This window comes from Pan paniscus, chromosome 5, assembly GCF_029289425.2.
Source record: "Pan paniscus chromosome 5, NHGRI_mPanPan1-v2.0_pri, whole genome shotgun sequence".
Classification (NCBI taxonomy): Eukaryota; Metazoa; Chordata; class Mammalia; order Primates; family Hominidae; genus Pan; species Pan paniscus.
The window spans coordinates 174,305,313-174,326,449 of NC_073254.2; the positions used below are offsets into that span (position 1 = coordinate 174,305,313).

At 41.0% G+C, this 21,137-nt stretch overlaps 1 protein-coding gene across 4 annotated transcripts in view; it reads right to left on the reverse strand.

Moving 5' to 3' along the window:
- Positions 1-21,137, reverse strand: part of IPCEF1 (interaction protein for cytohesin exchange factors 1) — a 201,532-nt gene that overhangs the window by 126,549 nt on the left and 53,846 nt on the right. For all 4 annotated transcript variants that reach the window (XM_034963117.3, XM_034963115.3, XM_063605526.1 and 1 more), the window contains exon 2: positions 7,862-7,905. The gene's annotated coding sequence lies outside the window, so the exon portion shown is untranslated. The remainder of the gene's footprint in view (positions 1-7,861; positions 7,906-21,137) is intronic.

The following is a 21,137-nucleotide window of genomic DNA, read 5'->3' on the forward strand; positions in this document are numbered from 1 at the left end:
ACTAAAAATACAAAGAATTAGCCAGATGTGGTGGCACACACCTGTAATCCCAGCTACGTGGGAGGCTGAGACAGGAGAATAACCTGAACCCAGAAGGTAGAGGTTGCAATGAGCCAAGATGGCACCATTGCACTCCAGCCTGGGCAACAAGAGTGAAACTCCATCTCAACAACAACAACAAAATATCCTGGCATGATGGCACATGTCTGTAATCCCAGCTACTCGGGAGGCTGAGGCAGGAGAATAGCTTGAACCTGGGAAGCGGAGGTGGCAGTGAGCCGAGATTGCACCACTGCACTCCAGCCTGGGTGACAGAGCAAGACTCTGTCTCAAAATTAAAAAATAAATAAATAAATAAAATAAATGGTTTTGCAGAGTTCTGATCTGACAAACACATTAACAGCTCTGGTCCCAGCACTGACAACAGACTGAAAGAGAGAAAAGACATAAACCAAGAAACCAGTTAAGAGGCTACTGGAATGATCCAGGGAAGAGATTACAATGTCATCTCTTTCGCGGGACCAGAGTGGTAGCGATAGAAGTGGTAAGAAGTAGATGGATCAGGCAGGGCACGGTGGCTCACGCCTGTAATCCCAGCACTTTGGGAGGCCAAGGTGGGCGGATCACGAGGTCAGCAGATCGAGACCATCCTGGCTAACACGGTGAAACCCCGTCTCTACTAAAAACACACACAAAAAAATTAGGCGGGCACGGTGGCGGGCACCTGTAGTCCCAGCTACTTGGGAGGCTGAGGCAGGAGAATGGCATGAACCCGGGAGGCAGAGCTTGCAGTGAGCCGAGATAGCACCACTGCAGTCCGGCCTGGGCAAAAGAGAGAGACTCCGTCTCAAAAAAAAAAGAAGTAGCTGGATCAAAGTACTTACTCCTCTTTGTCACAATGACCAATCCAGAAAAGAGTACATGTACCAAGTCAAGATAATCAGGAAATTCTGTCTGAAATATTGGGAAAGAGATTTGTCCCTTTTTTCTGGGGTGTCAGCCGTGAACGCTCTGCAAACCTGGAGTTAGCAGTGGTCATCTTGGTGAAATGGTGGAGAAAAGAGATTGAAAATGAAGCCAAAACAGCAGGAAGCAGAGCCCAAGGAGAGAGTGGAAAAAGAAATCTATGCTACAAAATACTCAATCCCACAAATTTTCAAAGATGTATATTTGAGGGCAGGGCAGGAACCTCATTCCTGTAATCCCAGCACTTTGGGAGGCCGAGGTGGGCGGATCACCTGAGGTCAGGAGTTCAAGACCAGCCTGGTCAACATGGTGAAACCCCTTCTCTACTAAAACTACAAAAAAATTAGCCAGGCATGGTGGCGCATGCCTGTAATCCTACTCAGGAGGCTGAGGCAGGAGAATCGCTTGAACCTGGGAGGTGGAGGTTGCAGTGAGCCGAGATCACGCATTGCACTCCAGCCTGGGGCACAAGAGCGAAACTCCATCTCAAAAAAAAAAAAAAAAAAAAAAAAAAAGGCCGGGCACAGTGGCTCACACCTGTAATCCCAGTACTTTGGGAGGCCAAGGCGGGTAGATCACAAGGTCAGGAGATTGTGACCATCCTGGCTAACATGGTGAAACCCCATCTCTGCAAAAAAAATACAAAAAATTAGCCAGGTGTGGTGGGCCCCTGTAGTCCCAGCTACTCAAGAGGCTGAGGCAGGAGAATGGTGTGAACCTGGGAGGTGGAGCTTGCAGTGAGCTGAGATCGCGCCACTGCACTCCAGCCTGGGTGACAGAGTGAGACTCCATCTCAAAAAAAATTAAAATTAAATAAATTTTTAAAAAGATGTACATTTGAATATGTCTTGTGAAATTTCAGAATTTCAAAGTATATAGAGAATTCTAAAAGTTTCTCTAAAGAAACAAGAACATTGTTAGATTTCTCATGCAAGTTGAGCTGCTGAAGGACATGGGGGCAATATCTTTGAAGTTCTGAGTGAAAATAAATTTGTACATAAAGTTCTGTATCCAACCAAACATACAATCAAGTGTGAGTGCAAAATAAACACATTTTAGACATGTTTGTTTATTCCTTATGTGCCCTACGTGAAAACATTGCTTGGTAAAATAATAAACTGACAAAGACATTTAAAAAGAAAAACATGAGATAGAAGAAGGAAAAGAACATGAGATTAAGATTCAGGGAAAGATGAGCATATAATTAAAAAAAGATGTACACATAAAATACAATCTACTGAAACTGTGCAAGTATAGTTTCCTATTTCTAGCTTGATATCCCTTGAATTGATTTTGCAATCAATCCTCACACATTTGCAGTTACATTTAATTTCAAGTAATGATTTTGTTGGGGAAAAAAGAAAGTACCATTAATATAATTCCTTCTTCATAATCCTTTTTTCACTTATTCTCACCTAAAGTCAGAAAGTAAAAAATGTGAAGTTAATTTTAAAATATTAAAATAACTCAATTACCTGGTAGAACAGAAGGAATTGTAAGTGTGACTGATTTAGAAAGGAAGGGTGTTGTATAGAGATACTGGATGTGATAACTTTGCAGCACATACCATCAGACAAGAAATTGTTAGTGTGCTCTATGTCTAGTTCTCCTCTTCTCCCTCGGCCCCCAGGAAGACCTCCCAGGCCCATGCAGTTAGGAGAGGCCGTGTGAGTTGTTCTGACCAATGGGGACTGGGCAGAGGTGATGTCATCACTTTGTGTCTGGAGAAGAGTATGAGTGCCCCACACCCTCCTTCTGTGTCATGACCAACTCTGAAGCCACCTATTGACATGGTGGTGTTGCAGGATGGTGGAGCTTTCATCAGCCTGAATCCCTGAGTGACTTTGTGGAGTAGAGGATCTCTCCCCTCCTGACGACCAGCACTGAACATACAGTGTGGGTAAGAAGTCAGAGTTATAGCCAGGCACAGAGGCTCACGCCTATAATTCCAGCACTTTGGGAGGCCGAGGCGGGTGGACCACAAGGTCAGGAGATCGAGACCATCCTGGCCAACATGGTGAAACCCCGTCTCTACTAAAAATACAAAAATTAGCCAGGTTTGGTGGTGTGCACCTGTAGTCCCAGCTACACGGGAGACTGAGGCAAAATAATCTCTTGAACCCAGGAGACAGAGGTTGCAGTAAGCCAAGATCACGCCACTGCACTCCAGCCTGGGTGATAGAGTGAGACTCCGACTCAAAAAAAAAGAAATCAGAGAATCAGAGTTACTCGAGAGTTAATTTCAGCATAACACCGTCTAGTCTAATAAGAGCTCCTGTGCCTCATTAAGTATTAACAAAAGTCTTTTCTATATTTCTTCAAGCTCTATTTAAATTTTTTCTGTGTAAACTAACATATACCCAAAATAGGTAGTTGCCTTTTTTAACAATTTGGCTGGAAGGTAATTTTATTAGGAAAGACATTGATATCTCTACTGAGGATAATAAACTCAGGGAAAATGAAAATGGCAACAGGAAACCTTTCACTTGCTGAGAAAACTTGTTCTTTTCTTTTCCCTTTTCCTCACCGTCTACATATAATAAATGCAGAACATTTTCTGAGGAAATGCCCTATTCATTGTGGAAATAATCTCCAAAGATTTAGAGATTTTCAGTTAGTACCTCATCATTCTTGAAATTGGATTCTATTTTTTAGAAAGCTATACCCATATTTTTGAGCTAAAATTTAAAAAAAGCAAAAATATTATTAACCAGGAAAACAATAGCTCAAATGTTAACCTGCCCTCTCAATAATCTGAAAAACAGATTCTGTTTTCAAGGAATAATCTCCATATAAGTATTCTTTCAGCCAGTTCCTTTTTTGTAATCTAGTTGTCCACATTCTTGTTCACATTGTTATATTTTGCACACATATGCACAAAAATTATGAGCCTTCAAGAAGAAAATATATGTGGTCATCTATTTCTTCACTGCCAGCACACAAGTTTTTAACACAGAGTTTATTTTAAAATAAGGCAAGAAACCCTTGGAGTCTGAGTTGTTTCTTTATTAGAGGTGTGAGACCTGGCCCCACACGTTTCTGTTCTGGAAAAAGTCCATTGACACCTTGAATCACTTGGTAACATAAATCAAACTTAAGCAGTTCTTAGAACATAAGTTTCATAGGCCATAGCAAGTAAAAAATAGTAAGAAAAATATAACCTGATGTTCAAATGCATTCACATAAAACTTCACAATATTTACTGCCCAGCAGGAATATGTCAAAATAATTAGACAAGCATTCTGTGCTTAAGAAATCTGTGGAGAGCTCAAAATAATTATGGGGCCAAGAATGTAGGCACATGTGAATGAAAACTAAATATGAACTGTTTGCTCCCACTACACACCCTTGAACTAAGAACTGTCTGTCACACACCAGGGCCTGTCTGGGGGTGGGGGGCGGCAAGGGGAGAGAGAGCATTAGGACAAATACCTAATGCATGTGGGGCTTAAAACCTAGATGACAGGTTGATAGATGCAGCAAACCACCATGGAACATGTATACCTATGTAACAAACCTGCACGTTCTGCATGTTTATCCCAGAACTTAAAGTAAAATAAAAACTTTTTAAAAAGAACTATGTCTATAACATATTAGAGTGACTAGATAAACAAGATTCCTTTAGTATTGCTTAATGACAGGAGTAAAAGACAAAAATTGTTAACATGCTTTTGCATCAAGTTGGAGGACATTTTATTATGTTAGTAGCTGGTTCAAGACTTTCTCTTATGTAAACATTTGACTTTGCTAGAAAAATATCATAATAAGCCTCTTTGTCATAAAATCTGAAATCCAGCAGTGTTTGGATGTGTGTAGAAAGACCTGCAATGAGGCAGGGAGGGGAAGAAGAGAGGTGGAGGCTGTAAAATGGGGAATGGGGAGAGCAGTGTGATGGAAGAAATGACACCACAATGTCAGTTTCAGTAGAAAGCGGTGAAGAGTCTGAGCTTTGCCTTCATGTTAGCATCAGGGGGAACCAAGGCAGTACATAAGGACATCTGAAGAAACAAGTTGCTGGGAATAAAGGCCAGGGCTCATGACAAGATCATTCAACACCATGTGATATTGTTTGGCCCATGTCCCCACCCAAATCTCATGTTGAATTATGATCTTCAGTGTTGAAGGAGGGGCCTGGTGGGAAGTGACTGGATCATGGGGGTGGATTTCCCCTTGTTCTCATGACAGTGGGTGAGTTCTCAAGAAATCTGGTTGTTTAAAAGTGTATAACAGATTGCTCAAGCTCAGGAGTTTGAGTTCAGTCTGGGCAACATAGCAAAGCCCCCTTTCTTTTTTTTTAAAATTAAAAAATAAAAATAAATAAAATATAAAAAGTGTGTAGCACTTTGCCCTTCTCTCCCTCTCTCTCTCTCTCTCTCTTGCTCTGCTATGTGAAGATTGTGCCTATTTCCCCTTCACCTTCCACCATGACTGTAAGTTTCCTGACACCTCTCCAGCCATGCTTCCTGTACAGCCTGTGGAACTATGAGCCAATTAAACCTCCTTTCTTTATAAATTTCCCAGTCTCAGGTAGTTCTTTATAGCAGTGTGGGAATGGACTAATACACCATCATAACTAATATTTATTAAGTGCTTAACAATGCACCGGATATTGTTCTAAGAGCTATATTCATATTAACTCATTAAATCCTTACACCAGCTATGGGTGCTATTACTGTCTCCATTTAACAGATGAGGAAAGCGAAGTGCATAAGGGTTAAGCAATTTGCCCAAGGTCATACAGATTGGTGTGTATTTGTGTCAGAGATAAGATTCAAACCTCAGCCCTCTGGGCTCAGAGTCTCCCCTTTGTACCATTGTGCTCTTATTTTATTACAAGAGACTATAAAGTTCATCGAATTCAGTCTTCCAACAAACACAGCTTCTTATATAACAAGCCGTGCTCTTACTAGATGCCCACTGTGATGGGGAGGTCCCTAATCTGAGAGCCAGAAGTGTTATACCAGAAAACATACTTGACAACTTTTGAAGATAGTAAAATCACCCACTTTTGTCAATACCTTAGGGTAATCAGTTCTGCATATCATCAATGAAAAACATGAATATAAAAAGCATCACTTAAAATTCCTCAACAAAACATCAAATTTTATGGTAAATAAAGCATTCTTTACTGCAGAAGACAATGCAGACATCTTACTAACTGACTCATCAGTAAATGCGTATCTTTTATATACATGTTGAAACAATAGAATTTATGTCTTAGAAGACATCTGTACAGCTAAGGTATGCACCAAAGCTAATTTGTATGTCCATGAGTTGGACAACCAGGACAACGGGTTTTAATAACTACAGAAAAAGAAAGAGAAGGGCAATGGTCACCAAAAAGCACGATGGTGACTAATGAGTTATGACTAACAGTGTTTCAAAGACAGTTGTAACATAATTGGAAATGGTAGAAACTACATACTGAGGACAATAGTGATTATTGTCTGGGTCATAGAAAATAATAGCATTTAAGTTAATACGCTAATACTTTCTGAAAAATTACCAGGATTTCAATTATATCTATACAGTCACAAAAAGATGTGTCCTTAATAGATAACTGTGGGCGGCCGGGCGCTGTGGCTCACGCCTGTAATCCCAGCACTTTGGGAGGCCGAGGCGGGCAGATCACGAGGTCAGGAGATCGAGACCATCCTGGCCAACATGGTGCAACCCTGTCTCTACTAAAAATACAAAAAATTAACCCGGCGTGGCGGCAGGCGCTTGTAGTCCGAGCTACCAGGGAGCCTGAGGCAGGGGAATCGCTTGAACCCAGGAGGCCGAGGTTGCAGTGAGCCGAGATCATGCCACTGCACTCCAGCCTGGAGACAGAGCAAGACTCTGTCTAAAAAAAAAAAAAAAAAAAAAAAAAAAACTGTAAAAAGAATGCTTCCTTTGAATTCCCCAGCAAGTTTAAAATTGTGTTTCATCTTTGGAAAAAAATGAATTAAGGCTTAGTACAATGGCTCACGCCTGCAATCCTAGTTCTTTGGGAGGCCGAGGCAAGAAGATCACTTGAGGCCAGGAGTGAGAGATCAGCTTGGGCAACATAATGAGACCCCGTCTTTACAAAAAATTTTAAAAATTAGCTGGGCATGGTGGCATACTTGGGAGGCTGAGGTGAGAGAATCACCTGAGCCTGGGAGGTCAAGGCTGCAGTGAGCCACGATCATGCCACTACACTCCAGTCTGGGGGACAAAGTAAGACACTGTCTCAAAAACAAACAAACAAACAAGAGTTAAACCAAATAAAAGATGTAATACCTCAGTGAGGAGCTAAGACATATAATTCTTTTAAAATCATTTTATAATAGAAAATCAGAGTAATAATGAGAAGAATTACACAGGTATTCAACTCCAGTCTTTCCTAGATCATTAGGAATAAACTTATAAACTTTAGAGGTGGGGACATCTTCACATTGTTTTACTCTTCTACCATAATTATTAAATATAAATATTTAATTGTTATTATTAGTAAATTTAAATCAGTAAGTACTCCATTTCTAGAGCATTCAGTTTATACTTGGGCATCTAAACACGCAATTGCTTGTAAAATAGACTCTTCACATAATTATAGTTATAAAGTACTTTGATAGTCATGGTATATTCCTTACTCTTAGAGAGGCAAAAAAAAAAAAAAAAAAAAAATCAACCCATAAATAAATAAATAAATAAGTTACTTAATTCCCCCACTGAAAAATAATCTTCGGAGGACCAAAGATAGTCAGTAATGCTATCAACTTCCCTCTGCATAAATCCTAGACTAGGGATAAACATACCTAGGCTACACTAATTTGATTCACAAACTAGAATAACAAAGTGAAACTCAAGCTTTTCAAGTCATAAATATCACTAAAGAGAAAGAATTTGTTGCAAAGGATTTTCAATTACATACCAAAAAGTTATGAATTTTCTTGGTCCAGTTCTGTTGCCTTTGACCTTTATGGAAAAAAAAAAAAAAAAAGAGAGAGAGAGAGGAAAAAAAAGTGAGTCATGAGATTTCTGCCTGGACTCGATCACCTGGGTTAAAATCAGAATCCCACCACATCAACCCCAAGAATAAGCAACAGAACAGTAAGTTGATCATCGTGATAATGTTAGGGTAGACAGCTAGGCAAACACAAACAGTTCAGGAAAGTCCCATCACCACCACCACCCAGGAATGTCAGGCAATGTTAAACCACCAGGTGATGGTCAGGTAGTTGTTAAACTGGCTCTCTAAAATAATAATTGGTGGCAGCTGGTGCCAGGGACAGGCAGTCTCCCATTAGATAGGAAACACTTGAAGCTGGTGATCAGCAGCTTCCTGATAAGATCTCAGGAGTTGGCGAATGGGCCCAAGTGTGGGTACTAAGGGGCAAAATGGCAGAGTTTAGCATATGACCTCCCTCTGGGAACACTCGACTGGTAAGGGAAAAATGCCTCAAGTGAGCATGCATGCAACTTCAGCAAACACACTGAGCATGCTCCCCTCCCAACTCCTGGAAGACCACTAGGCATGCGGAAAGCCCGCCCCCAGGGAAGAATCAGGGGAGGAGAGACAGAAACCCCTGTACCATGCAGATGTATAAAACCCCAAGTCAAAGATCAAATAGGGTACTTGGATCGCTCAAGTTGTCCACTTGGCACTTTTCCAAATGTCCTTTACTTCCTTTTGTTCTTGCTCTAAAACTTTTTAATAAGCTCTCACTCCTCAAAAACTTGCCTCAGTCTCTCACTCTAAGTCATGCCCCTCAATCGAATTCTTTCCTTCGAGGAGGCAAGAATCAAGTTGGTGCAGACCTGCACAGATTCACCTCTGCTAACAATGACTTCCCACTGTCTCTCTCAAAATATGAAAACAAAAGTTTTCTCTCATAGGAAAGAAGATCCGGGTAGCAAATTATCAAAAAATCATTAAACTGAGATCCTCAACATTGAATTTTTTCTAAAGAGGACAGTAAAAATAATGTTCTAACCTTTTGAACACACCCCATGATACATTTTTACTTCATTTTAAATACCACGAAAGATGTGCACATAGATTGAGAACTTCTATCTATTTTCCTGGAATTTTTCCAGTGGGAATATATTGCTTTTTTTTTGTTTTTGTTTTTGTTTTTGTTTGTTTCATTTTTTTGAGACAGAGTCTCACTCTGTGGCCCAGGCTGGAATGCAGTGGCACACAATCTCAGCTCACTGCAACCTCCACCTCCCAGGTTCAAGTGATTCTCCTGCCCCAGCCTCCTGAGTAGCTGGGATTACAGGCACCCGCCGCCATGCCTGGCTAATTTTTGTATTTTTAGTAGAGACAGGGTTTCGCCATGTTGGTCAGGCTGGTCTTGAACTCCTGACCTCGTGATCCACCCGTCTCGGCCTCCCAAAGTGCTGGGATTACAGGCATGAGCCACCACACCCAGCCCAGTGGGAATATATTTCAAATTAGTAACAATAATTCTATTCATTGCCTAAAAGCATACATTTATAAAAACACAGATTTTTCTTTTTAAAATCTATATATTTGCATCTCACAGAAAAATAAAATTGTAGGAAAACATGTTCTGCAAAGGACATATTTCAAGATCTGTATTTTAATAACTCAATCTACTTGAGTACTTGGATTTTTTCTTTTTAAATTTTTTTTCCAAAATTTTATTTTGAAAATGTTTAAAACTATAGAAAGTTTGTAGGAATAGGTAGCAATGAACACCTAGATGGCCTTCACCTTGATTCCCAAATTATGACACTTTTCCACATTTGCTTTATCTCTCTGCATATCTAAATATTTTGCTGAACCATTTGAGTCACTTGTAGACATAAAGATGGTTCACCCCTATATACTTCAGCATGTACCTCCTAAGAGCAATGATCCCACTATAGTTATTAATAATGATCACACTCAGGAAAGGTTTTTTTTTGTTTTTTTTTTGAGATGGAGTCTCGCACTCTCGTCCAGGCTGGAGAGCCGTGGCACAATCTCGGCTCACTGCAAGCTCCGCCTCTTGGGTTCACGCCATTCTCTTGCCTCAGCCTCCCGAGTAGCTGGGACTACAGGTGCCTACCACCACGCCCGGCTAATTTTTGTGTTTTTAGTAGAGACGGGGTTTCACCGTGTTAGCCAGGGTGGTCTGGATCTCCTGACCTCGTGATCCACCCGCCTCGGCCTCCCAAAGTGCTGGGATTACAGGCTTGAGCCATCGCGCCCGGCCACACTCAGGAAATTTTAAATTGACAAAATGCAATCACTATACAGTCCAAATGTTCCAATTGTATCACTGATGTCTGTTTCAGTGTGGAAGATTTGTTATATTTTATTTTAAATCCTGGATTTAATCAGGGATCACCAAGGCATGTCTACAGTCTCCTTTTACCTTTCAGGACATGTTTTTTTAGAGTCCAGGCCAGTTGCTTTGCCTAACACCCCTCAATTTGGATTTGACTGATTGTTCCTTCACAACTAAGTTAAACATTTTTGGCAGAGGTACTCACAGGTTGGAATGCTTTCCTTCTTTTTATACATTAGGAAAACCACATAACAGGTTGGATTAATATTTTCTTTCACTTAGTAACACTTAGTGATTGCCTCATATAAAGTGAATTTAGTGTCATAGTTTGCAATTTACAAAATGCTTTGATATGGATTAATTTATGAAATTTGCACTACAATCGCATGAGGTAGGTTTTTTATTTTGGTCATCTTTCCTCTTTTGAATAGAATTTTATCCAAGTTCATACAACCAGCAAGTCTAGCTCAGTGGCCAAAATTTAAGTATAGAATTACCGTAAAAATCACCCTAGAGTAAGAAACTCTATTTTCAGGTCAAATAAATCTAGATCCCTTTTTCTCTTTTGTAACCTGTACTCCCTGTTGTCCAAACTCTTTGCCTTACAGTTCTTATTTTGTTGTGTTAAACTACAAGGTAGTGAGGTATCATGATTTACCTAAACATTTTTTCAACCATAATTATTTCAAATTATAAGAGTTCAACCAGAAACAGTGGAAAAAATGGGTATTAACTTAAAAGTGGACGATATGTTAAAATAAATGAGTATTAGCTGTATTGACTAAGCTAACACTCAAAGTGATTGGCTTTTCTTCATGTTTTTGCCTTTGCTTTGGTGCAACTAATGATATACCAGCTCTTTCTTTCTCCCCAGAACAAGATCTTATGTCACTTCCTCCTACATTCCAAAGCAATGAAAACAGTATTTCCTGATGGAGTCATCTGTATGTTTACAAAAACTTTCTAGCATATTAAATTAGGTAGTTTTTCTTATTTACTTTTTGCCTTGGGGGCCTCACAATCGCAGTGCTGTTAGTTTAGAATCAAGTCAAGAAAAGTTTGGGAATCGGTGTATGTAACTTGAGTCACAACTTATAACATGAATCTCTAAATAGACATTCCAGCCAGAAAGAGAAACAAACAGGTTTCCCAACCTATAGGTCAAGGGTACTGAAGCCGGCAAAAGCCAGACAAGGTTTAGAGTGATACTGAAATCTAAAAAGCAATACCACCCAAGTCCAGGTCAGCGCAACTGCAGATGCTTATCTGGGTGGCATCAGACTCAGATGTACCATCTCAATCACTTTCAGTATAGAAAGATCTTCAAGAAAATAGGGTGCAATTGTCTGCTGACCAAAACCACTTTACTAAGCCTCAAGCTAAGATAACAGATCAAGATCCATTTACTGCTTCATCCATGCACCATTTCTCTAACACTCAGTGATCTGAATATCTCACTTCAAAGCAAAAGAGCAATTACAGCCATTTAAAATGTCTGAATAATGAGTGTGATATTATTGTTACTGTCCAGTGTTCAATTTCATAAAGAAGCAGGAACAGACTCCTGAAAAATACCCGGAGAAAAAAATGAACTATCTTTTCCACTTCCACAGAGCTCTTTGAGCATTACATGACTTTCTTTTGAATTGGCATATTATGCACCCCCTAAAAGAAAACTCTCTACTTTAATCCCAAGAAAAGCATTATTCTTATTCTTCATTTGAATTATTTTTTAGGCCAAATACAGTAAAGGAAGTTACACTGATGATTGTGCTTAAATATATAAATTGTGGCAAGACAGGGAGCAGCAAGAAATGTTTCAACTGTGAAGTCTTTAATAGAACATGTATCATTCATTTTTCCCCTCTAATCCTCAACAGACTCCTATTATCTTCAGATAATAAGAGAGGCTGCCTGCCATTAATTTAATCACTGTAATTTCCTAAGAAATAAAGACTGATGTCTATTGAAAATTATTCCAATTATGTCTTTGAACATGAGTTCAAAACTGGTAAAATTACCACTTTCAATAATATATTAACCTCCTAATTGTTATTAGTTATTCTCACAATCCTCTTAAAGCAAAGAATGACATTGGGGCCCAATTCTTTTATTCAACTTTGAGACACAATTATTTTTAAAACTTTGCTCAAGTTCAACCCACTTCAGGTGTAATCTAACCCTTTAAAATACATCCTAAGAAGCAATTTATCTGCTTAAAAACAAAAACTGGGCTGAATCCTTTTTATTATATCATGTAAAATCAAACTATGTAACCACCTGAAAATAAGTAGAAGTAGGTAAAAGTAAGGAAATCTCACAGAAACACCAATGATAAAAGTACTGGAGGCTGGATGCAATAGGTTATGCCTGTAATCCCAGCACTTTAGGAGGTCAAAGCTGGAGGATTGTTTGACCCCAGTGAGACAGCCAAGTATAAAGGGGTTTCCCGAGAACCTTCGACTGGCCTATGCACAGGGAGGTGTGTGCACTGGCCTCCATGAATTTCACACCATTTGCAGAGGGGAGGATTCTGGCTTCCCCTGTTCTGGGGTGGTAACTGGGAATTCAATCTATGAGGCAGGAAGCCTACCAGCAGAACTCTCACTTTGCTGAGAGTCCCTGTTTCCCTTTTTATTTCCTTTTTGCCCAATAAACCCTGCCCTTCTCACCCTTCAAAGTGTCTGCGAGCCTAATCTTTCATGGTTGTGTGACAAGAACCTGGCTTTTAGCTGAACTAAGGAGAAAGTCCTACAACACCAGGAGTTCGAGATCACCCTGGACAACAGAGTGAAACCCCATCTCTTTTAAAAAATAAAATATAAAAATTATTTTTTAAAAAAAGTACTTGGCCGGGCGTGGTAACTCATGCCTGTAATCCCAGCACTTTGGGAGGCCGAGGCGGGCACATCATGAGGTCAGGAGATGGAGACCAGCCTGGCTAATACGGTGAAACCCCGTCTCTACTAAAAATACAAAAAACTGGCCGGGTGTGGTGGTGGGCCCCTGTAGTCCCAGCTACTCAGGAAGCTGAGGCAGGAGAATGGCGTGAACCCAGGAGGCGGAGCTTGCAGTGAGCTGAGATCACGCCACTGCACTCCAGCCTGGGCAACAGAGCGAGACTCTGTCTCAAAATAAAAATTAAAAAAAGTACTAATAGCCAACATTTATTAAGCTCTGATTATTTAATTTGTACAGTCATGTGCTAGATGCTGCTCATGCATTAAATATTCATTTTCACAGCAACCCCGTGAAGGTGGTGCTGTTCTTACAAATGAAGACCACTGCCCTGGCATCTGCCGCTGTGGCTGCTGTTGACTGCTCTGTTGGCAGCTGCCACTCCATTGCTCACGGGTGGCTGCCGTGCTGCCCCCAACCTCCTTTGGACACCCCCATCTCACCGCACCCCGCCACCAACACACACACACCTCTTTCTGCTCATTACTTTGACGAGGACTTTCCATAGTGGCACACACTTTGCTGTGAGCATTGCTCGGGGAACAGAGAGCACAGGGGGTCTAGGTCAGCGACGCCTGCACAAGGATCTGCTGCCTCTTCCCACATTGCTAGACTTCTTGGCTCATCTTGGCTTTTGCCAGCAGCCCCATGGCTCTCCCTCCAGTCCAGCCTTTTGTGGATCTGAGTCCATCAGCTAAGTCTGTACATGTCTAAGCTAAAACTGCAGAGAAGTTTAGCCTCTCTTCCCCAGGGCTTTGGGACTCTTGCAATACTCCTGGTCATGCCTCCGTCCTGAACTGTCTGGAGCTCTCTGACAGCCAGGAGGTGACTGCCTGTCACACACATGTGCACACGCACACACACACGTGCGCGCACACACACACACTCTTAGCAGTTGGCTGGCCGCCACCTAATGTAGCAGGTCATGTTAGCACACTGTCTTCCCTGACACTGTTCAAAATATTAGTCCCAAATTATTAGCTATATGAAGGAGCTGACAGCTACTACTCTCAAACTTCTCAGTGTTCTGAGTCTAAATATGCTGTGGGCTCTGTGCATACATTTCATGAGGATAAAGGAAGCACAGGGAGATAGCGAAGAAAGGAACAAAACAGGAATGAAGGGAAAGGAGCCCTTTTGGGCAAGCAGATTCCAAGGGGTGCTCTTGTTGGGCTTTGACCACCCAGAGGGCACCAAGAGGACAGGAACACCAGAGGCAGGGGAAGAGCTGCTATAAGAAGAGGATGTAAAGAAGACAAGGGAGTGTGAAACACAAAAGTCACTTCTCGGATCCACCGTTGCCTTCTCTGCTTCTCCTAGAGGCCAGCGCCACATCTTTTCACCTGTTTAGCCCACCCTCGACTCCACCGCACGCCCTAGAAACTCCCAGGCTAGAGAATCATTTTTGGCAACTACCAACACCCAGGAAAAACTCTGTCTGTATCTCTCCTTGACCAAAACGTATGTACCACCTAAAATGTTGTTAAAATGAATATCGGCCAGGCGTGGTGGCTCATGCCTGTAATCCCAGCACTTTGGGAGACCGAGGAGGGCAGATCACGAGGTCCGGAGATCGAGACCATCCTGGCTAACACAGTGAAACCCCATCTCTACTAAAAATACAAAAAATTAGCCAGGCATGGTGGCGGGCGCCTGTAGTCCCAACTACTCAGGAGGCTGAGGCAGGAGAATGGCCTGAACCCAGGAGGCGGAGCTTGCAGTGAGCGGAGATCACCCCACTGCACTCCAGCCTGGGCGACAGAGAGAGACTCCGTCTCAAAAAAAAAAAAAAAAAAAAGAAAAAAAAAAGAATATCATCCTCAATGGTTTTGGATAAAAACAGACAAAGAACATTAAAGTGAGAAAGGCTGACAGGGCCCCAGCCACAGTGGAAGTCAGGAGGATTGGATGCAGAAGGGTTGGATGCAGATCCTAAATGTGCGATATAAGATGACGCTGCTCTCTCTGCTTCCCTACTGGTCCAAAGTCATTACATTTCTTTTTTTCTTTTCTTTTCTCTCTCTCTCTCTTTTTTAAATAGGGTCTCACTCTGTCACCCAGCCTAGCATGATCATGGCTCGCTACAGTCGCAACCTCGCCAGGCTCAGGTGATCCTCCTGCCTCAGCCTCCTGAGTAGCTGGGACTGCAGACACACACCACCACACCTAGCTAATGTTTGTATTTTTTGTAAAGATGGGGTTTCACCATGTTGCCTGGACTGGTCTTGCACTCCTGGGCTCATGCAATCCACCCACCTCAGCCTCCCAAAGTGCTGGGATTACAGATGTGAGCCACCGCGCCCAGCCCAAAGTCATTACCTTTCTAGGTGTTTGGTCCTTCTGGCTTGTAGCAGGTTCCTGACTCAGCACCCCTACCATGAGCATATTTTAAACCCCAGGTTGACGTGCAGGTCTGGCAATGCTATTGGGCAGCCTACATTCAGGGCTCATGGTCACCATGTCCTCACTCTGATTGTGGCTCTGCCAATAACTACAGCATCTATTCCACTTTTTAGAAAACTATGTTGTTTTGACATTTACAAGTACATATTTGCATTGTTGTAAGCTTAAAAATGCAAAAGAAAAAGTTAATAGAGGAAAACAAAAATCACCATCATCCCCAGGTCCACAGGTACCCAATGTGAACTCATTGTGCATTTCCTGTCCACTTTCTTCTATTCATTTTGAAAATTTGTAACATAACAAGGGTCATTCTGTACATACAGTTTTGTGTCTGCAAGGCCTAGTCTTAGAGCTCTGCATGGACGGGGATGACAGCTAATATTTTGGCTGCTTGAGAAGTCACATTTAGATCCTTGCATCACAGTAGAGGCCCTGACATTCCACTAACTTTATCAGGCATGGATGAGATTTCGGACAGCACTCTAATGAGCCGCAGTGCTCTGAAGAGCATTCTTTTCTTATCTCAGCTGTTGAGCGTGAGGTCCCAGGGTTCAGAATAATGTGAAAGTCCACATGAACATTTTCAGTGTTTGAAAACCAGCATATAAAGCACAGAAGTGCTTCTAAGAACAAGGTCAGGAACGCTTTTGAGGCTCAATGGGTAGGGTTATCCAAAATAGTTTATTTCATCGTTTAGCATTTCTACGTTCTTTTAAATAAAAGCTACATAAATGGCAGAATGCAAAGATTGTTTCAACTAAAAATTCACTGTTAGTTAAAAAAAATGTCAGATTCAGGATCCTCTGGCTCAATTTCAGAGAACTATAAAAACTTTTTCTAAGAAAACATTTTGAGAACACGTCACAAAATATCTTGTAACAAGCTTTCAGATACACCCCATTTTGATGTAACAATTTCCCAAGTGGTCCCCAAAATGTCTTTGCAGAGTCGGTTCCTAGAGAACCTCTTAATCAAAACTTAAACTAAATGTAAGTCAGCAGTTTCACTTTGACTTTGCAAACATTTCATGAGTTATTATAGTCAATTATATAATCTCGAATCAAGAGGGCATTGTTATTTGTTCATTGAAGAAACAGACTGTGCCCTGCTAATTCAACTGAAAAATGACTCAAACCCAAAGAAAGCAAAGAAAATGGAGAGCAATCTTCCTTTAAAGAGAGAAGAATGGTTAAGAGTCTCTTCTTTCAACAGAGAATGAGTAACTCTTATATAGGTTACCAACATTATGGCTGGGCGCAGTGGCTCACACCTGTAATCCCAGCACTTTGGGAGGCTGAGGCAGATGGATCACCTGAGGTCAGGAGTTTGAGACCAGACTGATCAACATGGTGAAACCCCATCTCTACTAAAATACAAAATTAGCCAGGCATGGTGGCGCATGCCTGTAATCCCAAGTACTTGGGAAGCTGAGGCAGGAGAATTGCTTGAACCCAGGAGGCGGAGGTTGCAGTAAGCTCAGATAGCCCCCTTGCACTCTGACCTGGGCAACAAGAGCGAAACTCCATCTCAAAAAAAAAAAAAAAAGATAACCAATATTAGCATTGTGCACATGCATACACACATAATCTAAGGGAGAAGAATGCCAATGTTCCTCTTTATCCCAGGATGTTAACCCAAAGAGTTTAGGAAATACTGCTATTTCTTTCACAAATCAGTTGTGAATCATTCATGCCTTAAAATCCTGTTGTCAGTGGTTAGCATCCTAAAGCCCCTCTCGGTCCTCCCATGAGTGCTTTATTAAGCTGGGATAAAGCTACTCCATGCCCAAAAATAAGCAAGGCTCTGTGCAGCTGAGAGAAGAGACCAGGGGACAATTGCTGAGGGCGGGTCCACACTTAGCAGTTTCACTTGGGCTGCAGAGCATACTTTCATTCAAAGAAAGAGTCTTTCATGGAATCAACCCAAATGCCCATCAATGACAGACTGGATAAAGAAAATGTGGCACATATATATTGTGGAATACTATGCAGTCATAAAAAGGAATGAGATCATGTCCTTTGCAGATACATAGATGAAGCTGGAAACCATTATCCTTAGCAAACACTGCATGCCCTCACTTATAAGTGGGAGCTGAACGATGAGAAAACATGGACACATGAAGGGGCACAACACACACTGACTGGGGCTTCTAGGGGAGGTGGGGGTACTGAGAACATCGGGAAAAATAGCTAATGCATGCTGGGCTTAATACCTAGGTGATGGGCTGATAGGTGCAGCAAACCACCGTGGCACACATTTACCTATGTAACAAACCTGCACATCCTGCACATGTATCCTGGAACTTAAAATGAAATAAAATAAAAAATTAAAGATGGGTTGATGGATGGATAGAGGGATGGATAAAAGGACAGATAAGCAATAAAGCAAATACCATAAAATGTTTAAAAAAAGAAAAGTAAAAAGAAAGTAGTCTATGACTTAAAAAAAAAACTTGGAAAACTGTGAATCTATACTCTTCAATTTTGCAAAACTTTAGCAATTCTGTGCCCGAATCATGTATAACATTCATCAGTTGGCATATTACTTTAAAAATGAAACTGCGAAGTGAACGAAGACTTCACCTCACCACTCATTTTCCAAGCCCCATGCATGGAGGAAGCATTTCTCCCATGACTGTGAACGGTGTTTTGTCTTCCCTCCCAAAAGGAAAGAACAATTACTTTACAACTTCATGAAAGCTGAAATGCAGGCAGACCTCTTTGTGGGTAAAGTCCAAAGCAGATGCAATTTTAGGTTAAACATAGAGTATTATTACTTATTCTGATTCTTCAACTGAGCCTCTGAAAATATTTATTTTCTATTTGTTTAAATGTAGGTATTGAGAGACATGGCTTCCTTTTTTCTTTCCTTCTTAAACAAATGATCAGATGTGGTGGCTCATGCCTGTAATCTCAGAATTTTGGGAAGCTGAGGCAGGAGGATCGCTTCAGGCCAAGAGTTCCAGACCTGCCTGGGCAACATCTGATGACCCACATCTCTACAGAAAAATGTAAAAATTAGCCGGGCATGGTAGCGTGCACTGTAGTACTTAGCTACTTGAGAGGCTGAGGTGGGAGGATCCCTTGAGTTTGGGAGTTTAAGGATACATTGAACTATGATGACAACAGTGCACTCCAGCCTGGGTGACACAGTAAGACCCTGTGTCTAAAAACAAACAACAAAAAAACACTAACAATATCAATAACAACAACAAAAAAAGAAGCAAAGTAGATTTTTTCCCCCTACCCCCAAAAAAACATAAAGTCCAACACATAAACACCATATTCCCCATGGGCTTTGAGGAAGCAGACATTTTATGCCCCTTAGCAAATTACTCTTGGATGAAATTGGCAGCACTCTACTTCTTTAGGTAAGTAAATAAAGATTGTTATATTTGAAAATGATAGCTTTTATTGTTATGAACTAGGAGTGGCTTTAATGGAGAAGTTGCCCTGTTACTTGACCACTGAAAAGGAAGAGCTACAGACCAGCTATTCTAAACCCAAAGTAATTATTTTGTTAGACTTAGCTCCACATTTAAGTGGCTTATAATCAATAAATCTATAAAACAAGTTAACTCGGCCACTTACTAAAGCATATTTTACAGTCAATTATCTTGGCACATACACCCAAAAGTTATATTAATCACACTTAAAATATTACATATATGCTGTATTTAAATTTTAGAGTTGAAATCAACATGTAGTTACACCTGTTTAGATTTTCCAGGTTAAAATCATTGTTGTCGTAGTCTATGGTCTACATGTGTATCCCTGATCCCTCACATTATAGTCTGGACTCAGCTGAGATATGAGGAAGGAATGATGAGGGAAGGGACCAGCATTCTTACGTGGATCGTCATCTCCTGGGGCCTTGCATTGGTTGGATCTAGAGGTTTGTGACGTTCCCAAACGGTCATGAGACTCTTGGGCACAAGGGTTGAGGCTATCTGATCCAGGCACCCCTTAAACCTTAAAATATTAGCATGGTGTTTTGTTAAATGTGTCTGTGCATGTACCGTTCTCCAGGCTACGAAAGCACTTGTTGAATCTGCAGCATAGAACAGGCTGCATTCCTATTTAATGCTAGGAACACTTAAATCCAACTGGCTGGTTCTCAATCCGTGTCAAAGGCTCAGTTACAATAAACAGTATTTATATAATATTCTTAAAGGTACATCTATTACTGTATATCCCAGAGTTATTTATTGAGTCCTGGGACTTCGGGGGATCACGATCACTGAAATTGTGTGGATAATTTAATGTGATATGTGCATTTACAGCTTTCATCATAGTCTCAAATTGAACCAGGACATATAAAAAGTAAGAATCACTAATCTACATTTTAAGATTAAGTATCTCAAAGGAGGTAGTACTAATAAGTAAAAATAAATAATACCTTATACTCTCAAAAGGTTAAAAAAATTATACTAAATATTTTAAATCTAGATTCTAATTGAAGGCTTGAAGGCATTTGGAATGGAATAAACAGCGTGGTGCCTGAGATTTATGATTTGTTGGTTATGACATCTATTTGAGCGCCCATGGAGTTTTGCTGATTTGCTGATTCCTTGTGTGCTGGATGTGTGAGTTTATAGATAGACAACTTCCAAATAAATGAGATTCAACTATACTTCATTTTCTGTGGAAACCATCCAGAGAGTTCTCATTGCTCACATTTGTGGATCTATATACCAATGCAAAGAAATGTTTATTCCAGTCTTTATCTGACAGCTAGCTTCTGTTATTGAGTTAAATCTCCTGAATCCAGTAACAGAAACATTTATAGACCTTGACTCCACAAACCACTAGGTTCTGCTGTCAGAAATCTCTGAGTCATGCTCACTTCAAGAGGCAGCAAAACCAAATTTGCCCACTTCCTCTTTCTTGTGTGCTTTATTTGTCTCATTTAGTTGTAACCACATGATATGGTGGGAGGAGTCTGGACACATATGGAAATCCTGCTTCTGCCTCCCACTAGCTGTAGGACTTTGGATAAACTATTATTCTCTCCAAGTCCCAGCTTTTTCTTTTCTTCTCTTTAGTGGGGGAGAGGGGTTTTGCTGTGTCTCCCAGGATGGAGTGCAGTGGCATGAGCTCAGCTCACTGTAGCCTCAACATCCCAGACTCAACTGATCCTCTCACCTCAGCCCCCCGAGTAGCTGGGACTATAGACATGTGCCACCACGCCTGGCTAATGTTTATATTTTTTGTGGAGACAGGGCTTCACCATGTTGCCCAGGCTGGTCTCGAACTCCTGAGCTTGAGTGATCCCCCAGCTTCGGCCTCCCAAAGTGCTGGGATTATAGGTGTGGGCCACTGTGCCTGGCCCAAGTCTCAGATTTTTCATCTGAAAAGTGACTATAACTTAGGACCCAGGGTGCTTGTAAGGATTAAGTGACATAATTTTCATGAATTTACCCAGTTGTCATCAGGCACTTAGTAGATGCTTAATAATTACTTATTTCTTATCCTTTCCCACCTTCCTTTATTTTGTGTATTGACTCTGCAACACCCAAATATATGGATCACCATTACTACTTATCAT